The following is a 7,557-nucleotide window of genomic DNA, read 5'->3' as shown; positions in this document are numbered from 1 at the left end:
TCACTCATGTCCCACGACAGATAGATCGCGAGACTCTTCTCAAGCTTATCCCAGAATCCTGGATCACGGCATACGAATCTACCCACAATATCCCAGCTGCAACACCTCCGTTGACAGCCACGAACCCCGTCTACAAATCACTAGATGACGGTCGTACTATGGTCACTTATCCACGACCAACTGATATGGGTATGATTCTCCCATGTTCGTCTTCTGATGTTTGGCCTTCCTGGCCTAATCAGGACGATGATCTTGATTCTGATGTACCTCCGCCGCCACCTCCAAAGCCTAGAAAGAAGAAGAGCGGCCCGGACTCTCTTTGGCTTCGTTATCAGGCAGGCTGCCCTAACGTTGGCCCCCTTGGCGAAGATCGTGGACGATATCAGTTCATCGTTGAGTATGGCAACAGCAAACCCTGTTCAGTGGGTTGTTGTTCGTCTCCTGACCCTCCGATGACTCCTCCGCCAACCACTCCTTACTGTAAGCCAGATCTTCCACCTGCTCCTCCAACTCCACCAGCGGAACCTCCGCTTATGCTTTGGCAGCAGCAGCCTATTCCTTGTTACATGGCTACCAGTTCTGACGGCATCAGCAGGAATTTTCCTCCTACGGTTGATTATGAGGATGCTGACCGCCGCTATCACCAGTGGAAGATTACTCCACCTAATGTTCTTGACAACAATGGCCACATGGCACACAACTCTTCTGTTGAAGCCCAGCTTAATTGGCAAGCCGAGAACGCTCTGTTCGAATCGATCGACCAAGCTTCTCTCATACCAAGAACATCATACCCTTGCTCTACGACAAAATGAAGGCGACATCCGTTATCTGAAAACACGGATTGAATCCCTCCACCAGGAGCTTCTGACCATAGCTATGACGGTGAAGGATTCGGCACAGGCCTCTTATCTGATCTCTGGCCGAGAAAAAGAAAAGCGTATGCTAGAAGAACAGCTCCGTCTAGCCCAAACCTGATTATCCGGCTAGCCCGACTTCCCGACTCGGTTATGACCCCTGCATACCATGACTATCAAGCTCCGCATGCTTTCCTACGGCCATGTTCAAAGAACTCCAAGATCAGCAGAGACAACTAGCCGCACATAAGGCACGATCTCGCTAAACCTAGGCGCTCTCATGACTCGCCTTACCCATCGTGTCGCAGCCGGTTTTTCAGCCTTCCCCTATCAATATTGCTAAGCCAATGGTGCAACCCACTTTCCAACCTCTAGCTGAGCAACCTACAGGACCTCCTGGTTTTGTCCCCTGGGTTCCTCCCAGTTCCAAACCATCACCTCCTGACTCAGCCTACACGGTTGTTCCATCACCTGCACTTCCAAATACCCTTAGCAATTATTTGACCCAGTTAACCTTGGCTCCTCCGGTCATCCCGGCCTTGCCCCTCTCTAAGGTTCCCTCTGTCACTACCTTCTCAGACTCGGAATCACAGGCTTCCTCAAGCCCTTTGCCGGTCTTTCAGACTAAGGCATCGATGAACCTCGTAATCGAACCTATCATCTATAGCAGCGATGTGAGGTGGACACTGCTCCACAAGCACCACCACAAGCAACATCGGCCTCGGCCCACAATCCTACGATGCCTCCTCGGGCCCATGTTCCAAGCCCCTTTGGCAATCAAGACCCCAAACAGTTGTTTACTTTTGACGGTCTTCCTTTCCACAAATGGCCTGACCGCATCTCGGAATTTCATGCCTGGCTCACAGCAGAGATGTTAGTTGCTGGTGCTACTGACAATACTGTCCTCACCAAGTTTTTGGCCCGTTCCCATGGCACTCTCAGAGAATGGTTTATGGCCCTTGGTGGTTATCGTCAGCTTCAATGGACTCAGATCCCTATAGATGTTTTCATCGCCCAGTTGTACAATGAGATGATTGGTCCTATTGAAAACAACCGCATCAAGGCACGAGAAGAGTACTTCCAGATGAAGTGCTGCTCCTTCCAAATGGCAGATCTTGCGAAACATTACACCCGCATGCTGGACCGCTTCTACATCCTCGGTGGCATGGATGATCCCAACATGAAGCAGGTCTTCCTCAACTCTTTCCCTGATCCTCTGGGGAAAGAAGCTGCAAAGGCTTTGCAGCAGCTAGGTCTTCGTCTTGATCAAGCCCCTATTGGACGTCTCTACCAAGAGATACTCAGTGCCCTACAAAAGCTCTGTGATCAACAGCTCTTCTTCAAGCAATGGGAGAAGACTACTCATAAGCTCACAGATGCGTGTGATACCTCTTATCTCAAGATCAAGTGCAAGGATAAGGACTGCTCATGTCCTTCGAAGAAGAAATCCCATTTCTCCAAAGTTCATCCAGGCAAACTCCGTTCTAACCGTCCTTCTCGTTTCAAACGACCATTCCAGCAACAGAGGCCTTACAAGTTCTTCAAAAGAAAGAAATTCAGGAACAAGACCTCTACGAAGTGTTATGCCTGCGGAAAAATTGGACACTTTGCAAAGAATTGTCCTGACAAAGCAAAGCAAGCCAAACTCATGCACATGCTTGCCCCCTTTGCCATTACTGATGATCTTGAGGCAGACGTTGAATCTCTCTACTCTGTAGACGATGATTTCACACCTGATCTCCTGTTCGTTCTTGAGAATTGGAACGACGATCCAGACTCTTCTTCACCCGAACCCGAGTCCGATGGATTTGACCCCATCTACCCGATCAATTCTCTTGACCCGCCTAAGTCACCAGCTTTGGCTATCACCAAAACTCCTTTACCACAAGCTCCTCTTTCCATCCTCCCTACATCTTGGGATCGACCGATTAAAATCGTTGGTTACTTTGACACCGGCTGTGCTAGCACAATCCTAGCCCCCAAGATCCTTCCCTCAGAATTTTGGAAACCCCATAGCCAGTTCTTTACTGCAGCAGATGGTCAAACCTTTTCCATTAACCTTATTTCCAAACATCCTATTAAGCTTAGATTGTTCCCCAATCTTACCATCTCCCACACGGTGTTGGGATCCTCTCTCCCTGGTCGAGATGCTCTTATTGGCTTCGACGTTCTATGCAAGTTACCCCATCTCCGATGGAGTATCCATGGTCTCAGCTACAAGAAGCATTTTACCCCTTGGACCACTCTGCCCAAATTGTTCGTGATGACTCCTATTGCCGACCTCAAAGAACAATTGCTTCTCCGTTGCAGTGCAGATAATCATGCTGACTTTCTCCCCAAATGTTCCAGCCCACTATGGCACAATGATCGGTTCTTCATTCGTCTTCCTTTCAAGAAGAACGAAGATATCAACCCTACCAAGGCCAGCCATCCAGGCATGAACCCCGATCATCTCACCAGTGCCCGTGCAGAAATTGCCCTCTTAGAAGCCCAAGGTCTCATCGAGAAGACATCTTCCCCTTGGGCCTGCGAGGCATTTTATGTTAACAAAAGAGCGGAACAGAAACGCGGCAAGCTTCGTCTTGTGATCAATTATCAGCCTCTGAACACGTTCTTGCTTGATGACAAGTTTCCTTTGCCAACCAGGCCAGCTCTTCTTCTCCAACTATCTAAGGCCAAGGTTTTCAGCAAGTTCGATCTCAAAGCAGGATTCTGGCAGTTAGGCATTCATCCTGATGATCGCCCCAAAACGGGTTTCTGTATCCCTGGAGGCCATTACCAATGGAAGGTCCTCCCTTTTGGACTCAAGGTGGCTCCGTCTTTGTTCCAGCAGGCTATGTTGCAGATTTATGCTCCCATCAGAGAACATGCTCTCATCTACATAGACGACATCCTACTGTTTTCTACCACTGGAAGACCTTTGCGACCATGAAATGTTGTTGCGATCTTGACCGCACCCAAGTGAAGATGAGTGTAGCCAAGATGGATCCACTGGCGGATCAGGTCTGGACTGATATCAACCGGGAAATATTGTTCCTTGCCACTCGCAGTAACTTGGTTCTGAGAGAACGGGGGAGCTTGAACATATTCCTTAAGACCCTGGGTCTTCTTAGGAGCTATGATAGTTCGAAGCTTCCTTGTAACGGAAGAGGATGTCTGGGGGAAGACATCATAAGGATTGAGGATTGGAAAATTCGTCGGATGGATTTGCTGTTCAGCCGGAGTGTAGCTGAGTTCATACAAATAGTCCACTTTAGATGCATGGGACTGTTTGAGAGTAACAGGAGCCGGAGAAGGCGGTTGGAGAGCCATGTAAGATGTATGATAAGGGACCACCGTCTGGTAGAGATGCACCTTCGCCATGTATCCACACCCCACCGACACCTGGCTCTGATACCATATTTCAGAGTTCTATTGATTTTTCAACTTGATTACAAAGGAGCAGACGAGCTGCTTAAATAGACTTACAAACTAATCCGGGTTAACTAACCACGGGTACAAAGTCTAAAAGTAACTTAACCAAGGTAAGTACAAAGTCTTCATCTTACCAAACCATAGTTGGTAACCCACCTAACCATAGTTGGTACAAAGTCTTCAACAAACTGTGGTTGAGCCTTCAAAGTCTTCATCTAACCATAGTAGCCGAAAGAGAAACCAAACTGATGTTGACTGCTGTCGGGCTGCTGTCGGATAGAGGTACAGACGTACAGGGGATATACATACTCACACATACATACTCCAATACAAAGAAAGACAGGGGATATACATACTCACACATACATACTCCAATACAAAGAAAGACATACAGACATACAAACGTGATACAGACATACATTCAAAAATACCTATACAATGTATTCTAATCCGTATCAAGATCGGTACTGTCATCGTATGGGATGTAGAAATCCAGAGCATGATCGACTTCGAATTCCGTATGTTCGCGCATGATACGATGAATGAACGGATGGTGAAGAACAGTGTTGACCTCCCAAGCTGTGTTGGTACTTCGCAGAAGGCAAGAGGGCAACGTGGCTGGATCAACGTTGTTGTGGGTGCACATGGTTGTCATGAAAGAGAACCAACGAGCTTTATGCTCATCTGACTGATCTCGATGGAGGAAAAGATCCTGAGAACTAGATTCGAGGAAAGTGAAGGTAGGGTCATAAGCGACAAGGTTATGATCCAAGATAGGTGGTGTAACCAAATGGTGGTGTATGAAATCTGGGGGCCGATGGAAGATGTAAGTGACAAAGGGATGTTCATCAAGGGCTGAGAGTTGATGAAGCCAAGTAGGAATAGGGGCAAAGAGGCGCAGAAACGGGCTAAGCACTGGGTCTCTCAGTAGGCGGAAATAGGCTGAACCTATTGGATTGGAGAAGATGGTGGAGACTGTGCGAGGTAATGCCGGAGGGTGAGGCGATTAAAGGTGAGAGCCACCTTATGAACCGCAAGAAGATGCCAAAGAAGACCACGCATTCTTTATCAAACAATGCCGGATTAATGGCGAAGGGCATCGAAAGGATAATCGTGATGACAAGCAACCCACAAACCGAGTCCACCGGTATGAACAATGGAGAGTAGGACAGACTTGTAGTTTGCAATGTTGTAAGCTTTCGTGTACGAAGAGAGAGATGACTAATCGCTGAGGCTGAAGCCTTGGTAGAAGACGAAGCAAAGGGTCAGGTGGTGGAGGTGCAGAGGAGGAAGCACCGGAGTAAGGGGCATGCAAAGGACAGGGATGGAAGAAGATAATGGTAACTTCCGCGTGGTACGAGAGAGGAAATCTGCAAGTACGTTGTCCTTGCCCTTGATATGGCGGATCGTGAACGACCACCGGGAGAACCATTGAGCCCAACGAAGGAGCCGAGATTCGTGAAGTTGCCTTTGCTTGAACCGCAACATCTTTGGGAAAGTCATGTCCATTTCTATGAAGAAGGTATGACCGATGAGGAAGAACTGGAACTTCTCAATGCCGCCACGGACTGCAAGAATTTCTTTGAAAGTCGAATGATAATGTTGTTCGGACGGCTTGAACTCGCCACTGCGATAACCACAGATACGACGTGTCTTGTCTGGAAGTTCTTCGAGGAGAACAGCACCCCATTGGGTGTCACTAGCATCAGTCTGGAGGATGCGAAGACCTGTAGAAGGGATCTGCAGGGTAGGAAGAGTCTGAACCAGGGCCTTTAATCCTTTGATTGCCTTGGTATGGATGGCAGACCATGGAGGTGCATCTTTCTTCAATAGGCGATGAAGATGACTAGTCATCCGGATCTCGTGAGGAAGGAACTCGCCATGTAGTTGATGATGCCGAGGAATCCGCAACTCTTGACGGGTAAGAGGTCCGTCTGGGAAATCTCGTAGAGAGTGACCAATGTGAGGTCAGTAGCGGAATTGTCCATTGGAGATGGTGACGCAAGGAAGTCGATCGTGTCGATCGCAACTACCATCTTGGTAGGAGAGAGCATGATGCCATGGGCTACAGTGATGTCCAAGAATGTTTGAAGAAGAAGAGCATGATCGTCCTCGGTGGTAGAAAACAGTAGGATGTCGTCTATGTAGATGAGAGCATGTTCTCTGATGGGAGCATAAATCTGCAACATAGCCTGCTGGAACAAAGACGGAGCCACCTTGAGTCCAAAAGGGAGGACCTTCCATTGGTAATGGCCTCCAGGGATACAGAAACCCGTTTTGGGGCGATCATCAGGATGAATGCCTAACTGCCAGAATCCTGCTTTGAGATCGAACTTGCTGAAAACCTTGGCCTTAGATAGTTGGAGAAGAAGAGCTGGCCTGGTTGGCAAAGGAAACTTGTCATCAAGCAAGAACGTGTTCAGAGGCTGATAATTGATCACAAGACGAAGCTTGCCGCGTTTCTGTTCCGCTCTTTTGTTAACATAAAATGCCTCGCAGGCCCAAGGGGAAGATGTCTTCTCGATGAGACCTTGGGCTTCCAAGAGGGCAATTTCTGCACGGGCACTGGTGAGATGATCAGGGTTCATGCCTGGATGGCTGGCCTTGGTAGGGTTGATATCTTCGTTCTTCTTGAAAGGAAGACGAATGAAGAACTGATCATTGTGCCATAGTGGGCTGGAACATTTGGGGAGAAAGTCAGCATGATTATCTGCACTGCAACGGAGAAGCAATTGTTCTTTGAGGTCGGCAATAGGAGTCATCACGAACAATTTGGGCAGAGTGGTCCAAGGGGTAAAATGCTTCTTGTAGCTGAGACCATGGATACTCCATCGGAGATGGGGTAACTTGCATAGAACGTCGAAGCCAATAAGAGCATCTCGACCAGGGAGAGAGGATCCCAACACCGTGTGGGAGATGGTAAGATTGGGGAACAATCTAAGCTTAATAGGATGTTTGGAAATAAGGTTAATGGAAAAGGTTTGACCATCTGCTGCAGTAAAGAACTGGCTATGGGGTTTCCAAAATTCTGAGGGAAGGATCTTGGGGGCTAGGATTGTGCTAGCACAGCCGGTGTCAAAGTAACCAACGATTTTAATCGGTCGATCCCAAGATGTAGGGAGGATGGAAAGAGGAGCTTGTGGTAAAGGAGTTTTGGTGATAGCCAAAGCTGGTGACTTAGGCGGGTCAAGAGAATTGATCGGGTAGATGGGGTCAAATCCATCGGACTCGGGTTCGGGTGAAGAAGAGTCTGGATCGTCGTTCCAATTCTCAAGAACGAACAGGAGAT

This window comes from Telopea speciosissima, chromosome 10 (assembly GCF_018873765.1).
Source record: "Telopea speciosissima isolate NSW1024214 ecotype Mountain lineage chromosome 10, Tspe_v1, whole genome shotgun sequence".
Lineage (NCBI taxonomy): Eukaryota > Viridiplantae > Streptophyta > Magnoliopsida > Proteales > Proteaceae > Telopea > Telopea speciosissima.
Note: the sequence above shows the minus strand (reverse complement) of the source record.